The 17,387-nt window shown below is 40.1% G+C and overlaps 1 protein-coding gene across 3 annotated transcripts in view; it reads right to left on the bottom strand.

Annotated features, from left to right (window-relative positions):
• KLF7 (Kruppel like factor 7) overlaps nucleotides 1–17,387 on the bottom strand; it is a 390,342-nt gene that overhangs the window by 364,017 nt on the left and 8,938 nt on the right. The window lies entirely within an intron of this gene.

The raw sequence follows: 17,387 nt of genomic DNA, 5'->3' as shown, positions 1-17,387 counted from the left end.
TGGTTATTTGGAGAGTGAAATTCCCCAGAGCTTTTAGGATCAACTTTTTTTCATCATTTTAAACCTACTTATTGGGAAATCTCTCTGAAATATATTACACATAAAGAATAATCATACTGAGTCAATACCGCATGAAAGAATGTAACAGCATTAAATACATTATTCATCCCCTTGCCTTGTAAAGAGCACTCTGAATGCAATTTTAACAATTCTTTTTGGCTGTGAACCTCAGTTCATTTACTGTTTCATAGAGTAGATAGAACAACAATATTCTTTTGCATGTTTATGACATTTTTGCAAGTTTTTTTTCATTATTCATGTTTGTTTGTTTGTTTTTTCTTTCTCTGTTACTTGTCAGTGGTCACTTTCTGATTTTGAGTTGTCAGTGTGGCTTCCTTTAGCAACTTCCCTTTCTCATTTGCTGTGGAAATAGTAACTAGGATACCAAGCTGGTTAGAACTGTAAGTAAAAGGAGGTTAAACAGTCTCCCAATAAAGCCCTGTCCTACAAGTGGACAGTGTGAAATTTAAGACAAAACCAGAGTGACATTGCACACAGGACTGCCTGTTCCATTGGAATTTGTGACTGTTGACATCTATTTGGCTACTTAGAAGCTATTTTTACCTCTTTTCTATTTTGGTTCTGAATAGGTTAGTGTGAAATAGTTGTGTTTTGGCAAGATGAAATATTGCTGTATTTTTCAATGTGCCAAAACCTTGAAATGGGATAAAATTTCCTCAGTCCTGGGATTGGAGGGGAAAAAAAAAGAAGAAAAGAAAAAAGCAAAAAAAGAAAGAAAAGCCATGTCCCTTTCAATGCTTATGGCAACTCGATATAAAACCAGGGCTGCAACTTAAATGTGTATTAATAGGAGAAAGCCCAAAGGGTGGCTCACCTGTATAGCAAAATACAATGAGCTATGAACCGCGTATACCATAGATACATACACTGATTAGAAACATGCTCATTGTTGTATTATCTAGTTTCTACACCCATAGAAAAATGCTTCTCTCTTCAGTCCCCCACAGACAGTTCTGAGCAGTATTTCAGAAGGCCCCTCGGGAGGTGCCAGCAGGATCTAGCACCAGTCACCCATGGCATTGTTCCACTCATCCTGACATTAGCTGTCCCTCTTTCCCTGCTTCACTCCCCCAGTCCTTACCCCTGTTCCCTGCAATCATTGCCCCAAGTCAGTGCACACAAGCCTTTGTGTCAGGCTTTGTTTCTGAGAGAAGCCAGGTAAAGCTAGACCCTGTCAAGGGAGGAAATGATGTAGAGAGCCCCTGTACCCATTTGCAATTGTGAAGGGCAGACCAAGAGAATGGCCGAAAAACTGACCTGGAACCATGCATCATTGGGCTACAGAACCATCTACCTCTAGACATCTTGTTCCATGAAAATAATAACCCCCCTAGTAAGTTGTTGACAGTTAGGTTTACTACTATTTGCAGCCAAAATTCTTCTTGGAAGTATTTTACGTAGAGCTGAAGGCAGAGGGATAAGCCCTCTGTGAGGGGAAGCCTAGGGGGGTCGGTAACCAGAGTTCCAGCTTATGGAGAACGCTGTTCTGAGAGAAGCAGACAAAAGACAGAGGGAGTGGGTCCCGTGGTTTAAACTCTTCTGCCAGTGAATTCTTTTTGCCTAAAATAGTTGATGAAGATTTTCTATCACTTGCAAACAAAAGTCCTAATTTAAGTGTGAGCTCATTCTTATTTTACAAAAAATGTGGGTATGTTAGCGTATGTTCATCTAAGCATGGAAAAATATGAATGGACATACTGAATGGCTACCAGCAATTATTTCTGGGGAGAAATGGAATAGAGGGGAGTAGGGAGGACATATATATCATTTTTACTTTATGAACTTCTTAATATTTAAACTTGGTATAACCAGCTTGTATCATTTTTATACTTTCAAAAGACTAAAAACTGTAGAAACTCTGATAATGTGTTTTATGCTGTTGAGTTTGAGGTGTGTAGAAAGTCATCACAAACCTGAGAACAACTGCTCACAAACCACCCAACAAACCTCAGTCAGACAACCACAAATCCCAAGGCCCAACACACACAGTAATAAGTGCCGAGTGAGGACCTGATGCTGGGAATCTGTGTCCAATTCGCCCGTGACCTTGACCCCCTACCCTACAAAACATGTAATTTCCATTATTTCTCCTATAATCCAACCCAATCAGCCCACGATCTAAGTTAAAAACAAACATAAAACAGTGTGCTTTCTATGCAAATGCAGCTTCAAAGCAAGCTCATCCATTGACCCCTTCCCAACCCAAAGCATTTCTAGGCAGAAAAATCTAGAGTGGCCACAGATCCAGAAATCAGTGTAAATAGCCAGGAGGGCTAAAGATGGAAAGTATGCTGGGTTCCCCTAAGCACACAGGCTGATAGGAAGGAGCCAGGACCAGAGAGGATGGGGTCACGGAAGACGAAGACAGCTGGCTCAGCCACACGAGCCACTTGGTCGATGGAGCAGAGCAGAAAATCACAGGGACATGACACTCTTAGGGTGGAGGTGGTGTCAGCAAGTGGAGCACTGACAGCTGAAAGAGAAAAGCAGGTGACAGCTCTGCATGATGCCAGCAGAACCCCAAAATGTGGCTGGAGGGTGCCAGGAGCGGAACACAGGGATAGGACCAGCAAGATCTTTCTTGTGTGAGGCTGGGGGTTGGGAGGCAGCATCTGATGACAGATAAGACCCGGAATTCCAGGCAGATACTGAGGCAGAAATTCAGGGGTATGAATAGAAAGAGCTGCATACACATACTTATTACATGCTAAGTGCTCTACACTCATATCTCACTTAATTCTCCCAAATACCTTGTGAAGAGGGAACTTTTACCTTGCCTGTTTCTGAGATGAAGAAACTAAGGTAGACGGAAGATATGTGATTTGCTCAGAGCCGCACAGCTGGTGTATCAGTCAGCTTGGGCTGTCGTAACAGAATACCACAGACTGGGTGATTTCAACAACAGAATTTATTTTCTCAGCGTGCTGGTGTCTCAGTGTCCAAGATCGAGATGCCGGCAAGGTTGATTTCTGGTGAAGGCTCTCTTCCTGTCTTGCAGATGGATGCCTTTCTGCTGTGCCCTCACCTGGGCTTTCTTCGGTGCACATGCGGAGAGAGATCTCTGGTATCTCTTCCTCTTCTTAGAAAGGCCTATCAGGTTAGGGTCCCACCCTCTGATTTCATTTAACCTTAATTACCTTCTTAGAGGCTCTATCTCCAAATACAGTCACCTTGGGAGTTAGGGCTTCAACATACAAATTTTGGGGGAAGGGGACAAAATTCAGTCCATAAGAGCTAGTCAGACACAAACATAGACAAGTATGAGTCCGGAGCCTAATATTCTTTCTATATTTTTATGTTTTATTGAGGGACAACTTAGAGATTATTCAGTGAGTTTAGTGAGTTTTGAACGAATGCATACATCCATGTGACCCACATTTTTAGCAAGAACTATACAGTACTCTTAACCATTACACTCTACCAGACTATGTGTTGACAGGAAGTGATGCCACTAGTAGATTTCATGGCAGCCAGGAGTCACCCCTGGCACTGTAGACATCATGTTCACAAGCAGTAAGACTTGATTCTGAGCTCCCTCCCATACACACCACGTGGGGCTCCCTGTCTGGGCCAGCCCTCACCCTCTTCTGCTCTGCTCTGGATTCCAGGAGACTGACTCTTGTGAACCATGTTTCCCGGACTCTTTCTCCCCCTCCCTCTCTGTATAAGGCAGAGTCTCTGCCATCTCGTCTGTGGCTCTAGCTCCCATCAGACAGTCCCATGATGGTTTTCCAACAGATGACCCTAGTGCCTGCTCCACTTTGGTAAAAAAGCACTTACTCCCTGTTGATCTGCAGTTCAGAACTATCAGTAGCTTCCTGCTGTTACTATTCTTTGGGTTATCTCACCATCCATTGTTTGGCTTCTCAGCTCTTCCATTTCTTGTATAAACAGTTAACTGCATTAAACTCCCCCGTTTCAAATACTCATCATGGTTCCTCTTTCCCTGGTTACACTTTTATGGGACACTGATGGACTCCCTACTTGCCAGGACTGGCTCAGAAGCTGGGGCCGTTTTAGGCTCTGGGTGGAGTCCATGTACAGAGGCTGGAAGGTGGAGGACTCATCAGCAGAGATTTCTCCTTGAGAATATCAGAGATTGTATTTACATCTGTTGTCTACTTGTTGACATCTTGCTGGTCTGTCTTGTTAGCAAATTAAACTTTCCTTCAATTCATGTGTTGCCCATGGCTCACCTGTTTTTCAGGTGGACCTCTACAAGCTGTCAAGACTAGAGATGCTTTTATCACCTAGTTCTTCAGCTACTGTCAGGACACTAAGCTACTAATTGGATTTGTCAAACTGCCACATATTTTAAACAAACAAACAAACAAACCGTGCATGTCTATATGAAGTGCTTGGGGAGAAAACAGTGACTTCAGAGTGCAAATTGGGACACTCCAAAATCAAGAATCCTTCAACAGCCTATGGGTATTCCCTGGGATTCTTCCAACCAGCTGGGGTGTCAGGGAGGAAGCCTTTGGAGAGGCTTAAAAGAGGCAATGTATCTGGTCAGCTCTAGTTCCAGTTTACAACAGGCTCTGGCTAACTGTAAAAGCCATACTGAATAGATCACCAGGACTGCCACAGAAGGACCTCCATCTCTAGTTTGGCTGCAAAACTAAGTCTTGTCTTCCAGGAGCCTTTGGCTTTAGAGGGAGAACCAGGAGGCAGACTGCACCCACTGGCACACTGCCCTGTATCCGGGGACTTCTCCAGAACTGCAGTAGTTCTGAGTCGAGGTTCCTTTCCTCAGGTCGCACCACTGAAGCGACAGGCTGTTGGCCTGTCCTGATTGCAGGAGTAGAAGCCCTGCTGTCAGGGGTAAAAGGAAACCAGACAGTTCCCACTGCTCCTTCACTCTCTACGTGATAAATCACTTCAGCTGGGAGAAGTGTCACGAAAGGACCTGGCAGCTAATGGGAGAAATGTAACCCAAAAAAAGAAAGAAAGGAAGAAAGAATCCTGTTAGTCACAGAGCTTTTCATCTGAACCAGAGAACAGGCTCTTGCCTGTGGGAATAATAAAATCACAATCCTGTACTCCATTAGCTCCTCAAACAAAAGCAGCTCCCTAGAGTGTAACTCTTTGGGGCTTCTGAGTTGGGTTTAGTTTTCACTGGATAAAGGCATACATTAAAAGGAAAGACTGGGTACCCTTAAGGAAATCAAAGAAGTAAACAAGCTTGCTATTCAAACGAGGACAACACAGGCTGCAGGAAGCTCCGCCCCGTGGCCGATTTAGCACCTGGTGAACAAGCAGCACACCTCCACCCAGGCTGGACTTCCCCACAGTGGTGGGGAAGCTGCAGAGGTCCAGCGGAATGCCAGGGCTGGCCTCGAACCTGGGAAAGCAGGGTCAGAAGGGAGGCCCGGAAGAGATACTTCATTCCAAAAAAAAAGTCACAACAGCTAAAAATTAAAGAGAAGTACCTCAATGCAGGCGGCTGGAGATATTTTAAGGGTAAAGAAATACTCTTTATGGAGAAGTTGTTTAGGAAAAAAACATGAAGAGTGAATAAATATCATATTGTAGGAACAAAATATTCTCTCCAAAATAAAAAGCCGACATGGAATCGGTTGTTTTAGTGTCACAGAAGCCCAGTGCGTGCCACCTTGGCAGCAGGTGTGTGAGGTGGAGAAACATGACTCAGTGTCCCTCTCTCACCATTCTTCATCCTCCCCACCCCCATCTCTCCTAGCTGCAGCCTCCTGCACCCTCTCCCTCCAAAGGCATCCAGGACTCTCAGAATTCTCTGAGAAGAGTGTCCCTGTAAATTATTCATAGTGCAGTGCTACTGACTTCCTATCCTCTCCTTCCCAGAAGTATCTGCTGTATAAGAATCTAGTGAAAATGAGCAATGCTTGGAACAAATAATGAATCACTCCTGGTAAAATTTCAGGCACCTGTAGAGATTTCATGGGGGGAGGAGTGTCTCTTACCCACATCTTAAATGATACCACATATAAGTACACTATAAACCTGACCTCTTTTACACCATGAATTCCCATAGTATGGGTGTGAGAACATTATTTTAAAATGCTGACTTTCAAAAGTTGAGGTCACAACTTTCAATCAAAATAGGCATGTGTCTAAAGAAGGTCAGTAGAAAAATGTTTATAAATTTATTTCCACTTTGTGTTCTCCTCGTGTGTGAACTTTTACATTGATAAAGGTATAAAAAATGTTTTCAATAACCAAAAAAACCTTTCTAAAATCCTGTTTGGTCTTGTCACACTTCTTTTCTATCAAAGCACAAAAATATCTTCGAAGTGTTTTATTCATACCATACTCTAGTCCTGCTAGGGATAAAACACATTGATTGACAGGTCTATGACCCTATTTACAATTATTAGGGAATTCCTGCTGTAACACTGACATTCTCAGTCCCAACTATGATAGACGATTCCCAGAGACACACAATAACCCCCCTCGACTGCATGCTCTTTTTCAATATGACTCTGCTACTCTTTCCATCAATAGGTGGAGACTGCTTCCTCTCCCCTTGAATCTAGCTGGCTTTGTGACTCACTTGACCCATAGAATTTGGCAGAAGACATTCAGTGTGATTTCTAGGCATCTTTATGGAGCTGCAAACCTCCATGTGAGGAAGTCCAAGCTGTACTGTTAGTTAGGCAGAGTCTCTTAGAGGATCCCGAGTGACCCACCTGACAGCCACCCCTAGACATGTGAGTGAGGCCATGTTGCATCCTCCAGCCCTAGTCATGACCAGCCAACACAGGCAGAGCAGAGGCAAGCCTTCTCCTCTGAGTCCTGCTCAAATTGCAGGTCTACAGAATCAGAAGCAAATTACTGTTTTAAGCTACTGTGTTTTGGGGTAATTTGTTACCTAGAAGTAGATAACCAAAAATGACTAAATTGTGTACAGCTACTCAGATTTGGTACATCAAAGATGAGATATTTGACCTCAGAAAGCATAATGTCTCATTACAAAAATGTAAATGATCAAAGTCCAAATTATGCTCCAAATCAGAGACCACACCAACATCCATGCTTCCCTTCTTCTATGACAGTAGTCCTCAAAGTGTGGTCCTAGACCAGAAGTATCAACAACTCATGAGAACTTGTTGGAAATGCAGGTTCTTGGCCTCCTACTGGAAGAGAAACTCTGGGGATGGGGCCAGCAATCTGCATTTCAGCCAATCTTGCGGGTGAGTCTGATGCATGCTGAAGTTTGAGAACCACTGTTCTATAGCAATAAAACCTCTGAACTGCGTACCTGGCCACCTGGATAAAGACTAGGTAAGGCTACACTACAACTAAGTTCTGACCAGCAAGAAGTAAGCAGAAATAGAAAAGGGGGTATTCCCTTTTCTGTCTCTTTCACCTTTGTGCTTGTTGGAATTCAGATGTGTTGGCTGGGGTTCCAAAAACTATCTTAGATGATGAGGTGATCCTGGGAAACAAAGCCATGTGAGCAGAGCAACAGGATGGAAGGAGCCCAGGACCCCGATACTATGATCTGCCAAATTAGTTCTGGACTGATTACCTGACTTCCTGAACATGAGAGAGCAATTCCTATCTTAAGCTTCTGTTTTTTTAATTTTTCTGCCCCTCACAGTTAAATCTGATCCCATCATTCTAATAAAGCAGTCCCTGTTCCCCTCAGCAGCTGAGATATTCTTTAATATAAGAATATTTTATTTTCTTCACTTGTCATAAGCTATCTTTTAGGTTGTTTATTTTTTCAATTACCTATTGTCTCCCTCTTTGACTGAAAGCTCCATGAGGGCAGTTTTGTTTTGTGTATCAGTGAATCTCCAGCATCCAATATACTTCTACTCTCACGATAGGGATTTGGAGGTTATTTACTGAATCAAATAGACAGATAGAAGGATGGATGTAGGCAAACCACATTTTTTCCACAGTCTTTAAGCAGTGGTAAAATGATCAAGCCTCAAATAAATCTTTCTTTTAAATACTGAATGTCCAGCAAAACTATCCCCCTACCATATCCTACCTCTGTTCCACAATGTAGTCTGAATACGAAGCAATGATAATAATAACCAGTACTTGTATATAGCGTAAAGTGTACCAAAGACAAATTCCAACAGAGGAGCATCCTACAGTATACCCGACCAGTATTCCTCAAAACTGTCAAAATCGTCAAAAACAGGGAAGTCTGAGGACCTGTCACAGAGAGTCTAAGAAGACATGACTAGTAAATGTAACCTAGTATCCTTGATGGGATCCTGGAACAGAAAAGGACATTAGGGAAAAACTAAGGAAATCTGAATGAACTACAGACTTTAGTTAATATTATATCAATATGGGTTCAATAATTGTAACAAACATACCACACTAATGTAAGATGTTAATAACAGGGGAAACCAGGCATGGAATGGGGTGAGGGGAAGGGATATATGTATATATTCTCTGTACTATCTGCTCACTTCTGTAAATCTAAAACTGTTCTAAAAAAAATAAGTCTATTAACAAAATAAATACGCAAAGACTGACATTAACCTTTATGACATATAAGAGTTCTCATGAAGCCTGACATAGGTACTACAGTGAGCCCCATTTTTCAGATATAAAAGAGTACACTAAGCTCAGTTTCCCTCAAGTCCTTGAGGCTTAGAGTATATGTTTCTCTGGATCAAAATATATTTGACTCAGTCATTTAAATAATGTGTATTGATTACTGCATGCCAGCCAGAGAACGAGGTTAGGTGATTCCATGGAAAGAGTCAAAATTAGGAAGGCAGAAAGAGCTTTGCATCTACCTACTGAAATTTAAAGGGCACAAGAAAACATTTTAAAGAGTGCACAAGTCTGAAGTGTGTTATATTTACATGTTGACAGCACATACTCTCCTCCAACAGCTAGAAACCACTGAGCTTGACATCCAATTATCAAGAATAATGATTTAAATATGAAGCCACCAGATGGCACAAATTGTTAACAACACATAAATCATACATCATAAGTTACAAAAATAGGAGTGGATTTGTATCTTATCCCAGACACCAAAATAGCTAAGGCTCTGTCTCCAAGGACAACCCCTGGTCAATGCTGAAGGAGCACCTCAGATGAGAGAAGTCTGTACATCGTTACATTCCTTCCTAAGTATATTGGCTGTAAGCTTCCCTAGCCACTATTTTGGCTAGCAGAACCTTAACATTTTCATTACTGATTACTCTGCTGTCCAAAACAAAGATTTGGCACTTTGCCTGATCAAACTGAAATTCCTGGTGCACATAGTCTGACCATGAAATGTTACCAGTATTCCCTATGATAATGCAATACACCTAGACAGAAATAGGCTTTGCTGAAAATGTTTTTGCAAAGTGTGTATTACCAGTGGGGTTTGACTTCCATACCTGGAACTGTAATCAACAGGTAGCGTCCAATCTAAATATCCACCTGAAACAATACCCAAGGGAGTACTTTGCATCTGTAACTTCACTGCTTCTCGTGATTCCTTTAGCTGCCTCATTGTATTTATCCTTAAAAGATAAGCTGAGGCATCAGGTCCTTCACAAAGTCTTAGCCTGCTCAGTGTTGGCCATGGCACCTCGTGCAGACCTAAGTCACGGGATTTACCACAATTCAGTACAATTCAACAAGCACTGAATGAATGCCGATGAGACACTATTCTGGGCACCTGGGAAACATCAGTGAACAAATCAAAGATGCCTACTCTCATGAGGAAAAACAGATAATAAACAATAAACTGTAATAAATAAGTAAATTTTATAGTTATGTTATAGTGCTAAATGCTATGGAAAAAGAAACTGTGGAGTGGGTTAAGGAGGCTGGGGTGGACTAGGGTACAGAGGAAGGGTCAGGATACAGGATTAATCAGAGTAGCCAAGGTAGGCTTCAGTGAGAACACGAGTTTTGAGCAAAGACTAGAAGGAAGTGAGTAAATTAACTCTGTAGGTCCTGGAAGAGGAGGATTCCAGATAGTAGAAAGAACTAGAGCAAAGACCCTGAGGCAGGAGTATGCTTAGTGAGAAACAGCCTGGAGGCCAGTGAGTCTGGAGCAAAATGCTCCAGAAGGAGTGGAAGAGAAAGAGAGGTGAAGCAGGGAACATTGATTATGTAGGGCTTAGGGGCCATTAAAACCACTTCAGCTTTTACTCTGATCAAACAGGGAACTATTGCTGGGTTTTGAGGTGAGGAGAGACATAAGATCTGACTTATTTTTGCAAGACTCACCCAGGCCACTGTGTGGAGAATAAAACTGCAGTGGTGCCAAGACAGAAGCAGAAAAACCTGTTAGGAGGTAATTATAGAGGGGAGACTATGATGCCTCAGGCCAGAGACACAGTGGTAGAGAGGAGCAAGTGAGAGCAGTATTTTGGATTTAGAATCATGGTGGGATGGACATGGGGAGTAACAAACAGAGGAGAGCCAACGATGACTCCAGGGATTTTGTCCTGAGCAACTACTACAATGGAGTGGTCATGAACTAGTATGGGAAGATCATGGAAGAAGCAGGTTAGGATGTGAAGAGCAGGAACCACAAAAGAATATGACTTTTGTTGCTGTCTGAAAGTGCTTTGTTGACACTTTCTGGTAAGATGGAACAAGCACATGGAGAGTGATGTCAGTGGTTTGAAAGAAAATCTGGGATTCAGCCAAGGGGCACATTTTCAAAGTGCTTCATTTCAAATTCCCAACACTTGATACCAGACAACACTGTGAGAAAAAACACAGAACTCAATGTCTCTGAGTTAAAAAGTGATTGTGAGGAATTAGACTCTGAAAATGAAAAAGTTCTAGAACTATCTTAAACAATTTGTTTACATTTACCTTTTTATATATGGCCTGAGAATAAAATATGATTTTAAAAATCCATCTAAATAGACTTAAATTTTCAATAAATAGAAAATAATTTTGGTGAAAAGAAATCATCATGTAATAGTTTAATGGGTAATGTTTTTCTTAGTGAAACAAAAAATGTCTTTTAATTGGGTACAATGAAATACTATAAAAAAAAAAAAAAAACCTAATACTAACTAGTTACAATGAGCCAGGAACAGTACTAAGTGCTATACATGGAGATTTTTCTTTCACTCTCACAACAATCCTGTAGTTACCAATTTCCCCCCTTTTAAGAGAAAACTCAGAACAGTGAAGAAAACTTGCATGTTTTCTGTATGTCTCATACAATCTTTGTACTTTGCTTATTTTTTTTCCCGAAAAAAAAAATCAGCTTCTTATTTAATATTTCCTCACCTTTAAGAATTTTAAGAATGAAATCTTTAGCGTGGGTCTTCCATGCCTGCTCCATGTTACTCAAGGCTTGGTGGGTCTCTCTGCTACACATAGACCTCTAATTCCAGTCCTTTGTGTCCTGTGTTTTGGGTTTTGCCTGGTTCCCTCTGTTCAGGTCAAAAGCAGGCATTGAAGGAGGTGCTGAGCTAAAGGGAGGAGTAAACCTTTGTCCCTGCTTGAGGCACTTACAGTCTAATGGGTTAGACAACACATGAATGGATGATTGACTTCCTACCACGTGCCAGGTGCCCTGCCTCTGTGTGCAGCAAGCTCTGACAGCAAAGCGACAACTTGGGACAAGCCCTAATGGGAAGAGAGAGGGTGTTTCCTAAACTCCTTCGGCTTCGTGCTATATTACGGGCAATTCCAGTAAACATTCCTGGGCTGCAGTGAAGCATTCAGGGCGAATTTTGAATATAGCTTTTCCACATTTTGTATCATGTAGGTCACAAGAGCATAAGCTATTTGTTAAATCTTGGACTATTGTTAAATCTTAAGTCTATCTTAGAAGATAGACTAATAATATAAAAGTCCTAAAAATGATTCAGTTCTGGCTTCCCAGAAAAAAAATACAAGAAACTCTGATACACAATTACAAAAGCATTCTACTGATTCGGCTCAAAACAGTTACAAAAACTATTTAGCAATGTAGCACAGAGTAGACGTTAGTGACATTTACAGAGCATTAGACAATAATGTATTAAACAATAACATTTGCAGATTCATTACATGAATCTATACAGGGTAACTGTACTGGGAGGTAAGAGGTGGAAGAAAAAAAAAAAGAAGAAAAGATTTAGTCCATCTTGGAACAAGATCAGTCAAGTCAGGGAGACTAGGTGAACACAGAATAAGAATTAGGGCTGTCAAGAATCAGGGCTGTGAGCACACCAGATTCTAGCAAATTCAATTCCATTTCACTGATGTTTATAACCCTTATTCATAGTTTGAGAATGCATGTTATTAGGGACCTCTCATCTCAAGAGATCTCAGAACTGTGACAGTATCTCCTCAAACCACTGCATTAGAATGAAACAAAGTTTTTTCCTGATCTACAAATGCAAGACCCTAATGATACAAAATCTGCTTGTGCAGTGGAGGCATGAGCATGTGAATCCTCTAAGTTCAGTTGGCAAGGAGATATTTCTGGGAGAAGCAACACTGTATTTAATGCAGTTTACAGACACATGTTAAATCATTGTCATTTTTGACAGATCCCTTTAAAAATGTGTGTCAAATACTAAAATATAAGAATTTAGCTGAAAGGACTAGATTCCTTGCTAAGAAAAGTCTGCACAGAGAAAGGACACTAGCAATCCTTTTTTTTTAAAGGTTCATACTCTCATCTGTGGCCTAGGGATGTGTACAGATGAAAAAGATTTACTCTCTCCTTCTCCATCTTCCTTACATACTCAAACAAGTAAACTCTTTCTAAATTCCTTGTAAAGGAGGGAGGGTAAGGAGGACATAAAAGTCTAGGTGGGAGAAACTTTTGAAAATAGCGTCCTTTCCCTGACTCCACCTTCAGATGTTATTGATGGAAAAGTATTGTCTGTGAAAAAGATAGAAAACTTGAGAATCACTCATTAAGTATCGAAGCACACAAACCAGATACCTTGATACAGTTAGTTTTAGGAGATATGGTAACTCCTACCTCATAAGCTAACCTTTGATAGCCTTGATAGCCTTTCACTATGCAGAGATGGGATGCTTTTAGAGTGTGGTTTGAACTGCTGTATCCTGTACCTGAGTTTAGGCAGTAATAATTCCTGTTAGGGATGAGTCAGCTGTGTTGTTTTCCAGTGTCACCAAGGCAATATACATGACTGAACCACAACTAACACAGAGATCAGGAAAGTTGTATAAAGATGCATGTGAATGTCGGCATTAAGATTGACAGAATTAACGACCACTTTATCCTTTTTACCCATAATTGAAAGAAACATTACTCTTCTGGAGAAGAAATGTGCTCTGGTACTTCTGAAACACATCCTATGATAAACTGTATTTTACTTCAGTAAAATGTATTTTATTGATGCTTTATTACAGAAAAGCATCAGTTTTTAAGCCCCAAAAGACATTTAGTGTGGACGTTTTATTTTAATAAGCATCAGGCAGCAGGGGCATAAAGTCTGAAGGGAAGGGAATTAAGAACTTAATAAGGCCAGAGAATCTCTATCTTTTTATATTATTATCACTAATGTCTTAGATACTTGATAATTAACACTAGTATGAGAGTAGTGCAGTCAAGAATACAGAATTTGGACAGGGCTGCAAAAAAGAAAGTTTGTTATCCTTAGAAAGCCAAATGTCTCCACCTTCTCAGGGTTACTAATGCTGTTTTCCCATGGTTTCTTGGAAGAAACCACTGTTTTCTTTGGGTTCTTTCCAGGTGCTTTATTGACAGAGCAAGATGGAGGAAAAGGAAAATAGTGAAAACAGCTTTACCATGGAAGGACGGGAAATGCTGACCTCAATATGCTTCTGTTCTTTCTACGTAAAACTGTCATAAATATAATTGTGGCGGAAGAAGGATGGTCAGAAAATGTGGCATTAGTCACTTGCTGACTTCTCTAGCACAATAATTCTCAAATATATTCATCCTAAATTCTTAAGTTTATACCCTAAATCAGCACTTCTAAAACTTTGGTGAAGGAACAAATTTTAAAATTTCCAATCCACTGCAAACTTTTGTAAAACACAGTAGAAATGAGTTACCAGAAAAGTAAATTTTTTAAAAACAATGAATACAAAATATAAGCACTCAAAGTTTACATTATTGATTTCAACAGACACAAAATATTCTGTCAAATTGCTATTAAAGTTTATAAATGCTTATTCTCAACTTCTATACCTACCTTGCTGCAAATGGGTAACAAACTATTGCTAACTACAGTCTGAAAAGAACTGTCCTAATAGCACACATATCCACACAGGACAAAAACATCACAGCAGCACATACACAAACACATCAAAATATAGTTAATTTCTATCCACTTAAAAAATAATTTAAATTTATATTAAATTATTATATTACATATATTTAACTCACTTCATACCAAAAAAGCTAATGAGAAAACAGCAGTCTCCTTCCCCACCTCTCCCTGTCTTCTAATGCCTACCTGGAATGGCAGATAGCTGCCCAGCTACCTAACAATCACACCTGTCAGACAGGCTATCAATGCCAGTCCCCCTCCCCCAGCCTGATCTTCCTCCTAGAGCTCTCCTCTTCCTCCCCATCACAGCTGCTGCCCTGGCTGTTTCCTCTGCCTCTCTTCTACTCAGGGGTTCCCTTTGAGATAGACTGTACTAACCATTCAAAATATTTGCTGCTCCTGTACTGGGATCGATTAAAACTTCCTGATTAAAACATCAGGCTTGGCTATGACTCTAGGGAAGGATTTTACATCTCTGCCTTGTTAAATTCAGAAGTGACCACATGACTTGCTTTGGTCAAAGATATTCCAAGGTGGAATTTAAGAAACAGATCTATCATCTCTTTTCCCTCTGCCACAAGACTAGCAATTTCTCAGATAAAGGCTCTTCCATCAGCCTGGGTCCCATTATGAAGGTGACAAGGAGTAGAATTACACAGTAGACACGTTGGGTGAGAAGAAATAGGCTTATGTTGTAAATTATGGAGAGTTTGGTATTGTTTGTTTACTGCATTCATGGCCTAAGCTGCCAGATACACCCTTGTTTCCTAGGTCTTCTTTTTTTGGTTTTACTCCCTCATTTTGGTAATGCATACCTTCCAGTAGTTTCCTGAGAAAGTGTTTATGACAGGCGAAGACCTAACGTGTCTGAAAATAATAATTTGAAATAATTTTCCGTCAGAATTAGAAAGCATCAAGACTGCGTCTTCCAGCTTCCAGTGATGCTGCTGAGACCAGTGTTGTTTTCACTTCTATTCCTTTGTATGTACTTTCATCCCCTCCCAGAGGCTTTGACTGGATGTTCTAAAATTTTATGGGCATGTGCTTTGACATCCCTTTTTCAAGAGATCTGAGTAACTCTTTCTATCTCCATGCTCATGTTTTTCAAATCCAGGAAAGTATCTTCAATATTTTTCCCCTTAAGATCATCTTTTATTCCTTTTCTTAAATAAGAATTTAGTTTATTAAAGTTATACATGCTCATAGTTTGCAGTCAACTGCCCTCTCACTGAATACTTACCCTTCCCCAAACAGCCACGGTGAATTTTTTTTAGCTAATTCTTTGGAATTGACCTCCATATGTCTATACAACATGTTTTAATTGTAGTAACTTGATATTCTGCTTTAGGCATTATTCATTGACTTTTCATTATGGAAATGAAGATTTATTCTCCTCTTCCTCTGCACACTCACCACATACATGCTCCTTTTACTATCTGTCATAACTTTAATTAGATTAATAATGAATATTTACATTATTAGAACCCTGTGTTCTAGTTAGATTTGAGCCATATAATAACTGATTATTTTTCCTCTCCTGCCAAAAGTTTTCTTTTCCCTGGAGTTAATAACTGTATTTCCTTTTTTGTTTTTAACTGTTTCCTAAGCACATATCACTAATTTAAAACTCTCTACTACTTGCCTAAATCTCATCTCAGTACAACAGACTTCTAGTTGGTTGGTTGATTGTACAGTTTATTGGTTTCTCTCTTTCATGCTGAACAAGTTCCTTAAATTCACTGGAATACCCCCAAATGAAGGTCCTTTCTTTGCATTTCTCAAGATAGAATAATTGAATATATTTTACTTAGCAGTTTGTTAGCTTGATTTATAACTTTTAAATATTTGGACAAATGTTCTGTAGGTCTCTCTTTGTACTCTTTTCCTGGGCTCTGAAAATGGGATAAAGTAGGTATGGCTGCTAATTCCTGAACCATTCTAGGTTTCTGTCGGACAAATTGGCTTCCTTCTCATCCATATCCATATTTAGGTACCAGTTTCCCCAACTCTGCCAAGTCAGTTACACCTCTTCTATCCATCCCATTTTCTAAACATGTGCTGAATTCTCTCAACTGCCACTGTCTGCTTTTCTGTTCTTTTGTCCTTGAGGGGTTGTGTATCTTATTGCCGCTGTAACAAATTACCACAAACTTAATGGCTTAAAACAACACAAATTTATTTTCTTATAGTTCTGGAGGTCTAAATTCCAAAATCAATCTATGTGGACTAAAATCAACATGTTAGCAGGGCTGCATTCCTCCAGGAAACTCTAGAGGAGAATCCATTTCTTTGCCTTTTCTACCTCCTACAGGCTGTCTGCATTCCTTGGCTTGTGACTTCATCCTCTACCTTCAAAGCTAGCCGCAGAGTATCATCTAATTTTTCTCTCTCTCTCTGACTCTAATTATCTTGCCTCCCTCTTTCCCTTATATTGAGCTTTGTGATTACATTGGGCCCACTCAAATAATCCGGGATAATCTCCCCGCATCAAAATCCTTAATTTAATCACTTCTGCAAAGTCCTTATTGCTATGTAAGATAGCATATTCATAGGTTCCAGGAATTAAGACATGAGTATCTAAGGGGGAACCATTATTCTGACTACCATAAGGGTTTATACTCCTTACTCCTCTACTGTGGGTGCCAGGAATGAGCAAAGCAAAAAGTACGTGTTCAATCATCTTGTTTGATCAGGAGCCCAAATGGTATTTGTCCTGTTTCCAATCTTTGGGACTCTTTTCATATTTTTTTCTCAAGTAGATATAATAATAGTGTAGGAATAATAATAGAAATAACTAAATATCACTGAAGCCCTTAACCCATACATGAGATTAGGATAGGCCCCAGAAATGTTTTCATAAACACTGTTTAGGAGAGAATTTGGCTGAGTAGAAATGGGAAGAAAATGAATAAAAGTGGAAAACAGAACAAATGAGTGGGGAAAAAAACTTTTTTGAAGAAGGTGTTTATAAGCTCAAAAAATATGGTTGTCACTCAGTAATATGGGTGTTAACCATGGATTAACAGACAAGAATCAAAGATGGGAACAGAAAGACAACATCACATATGAAAAAAAGAAAAAAAAAAGAAAGCTAAATTTAGAATTGGAAGTTCTAAACTCAAA

The sequence above is a fragment of the Camelus ferus genome, chromosome 5, assembly GCF_009834535.1.
Source record: "Camelus ferus isolate YT-003-E chromosome 5, BCGSAC_Cfer_1.0, whole genome shotgun sequence".
Classification (NCBI taxonomy): Eukaryota; Metazoa; Chordata; class Mammalia; order Artiodactyla; family Camelidae; genus Camelus; species Camelus ferus.
The sequence above is the reverse complement of the archived record's forward strand: the minus strand, read 5'-3'. Positions and strand labels throughout refer to the sequence as shown.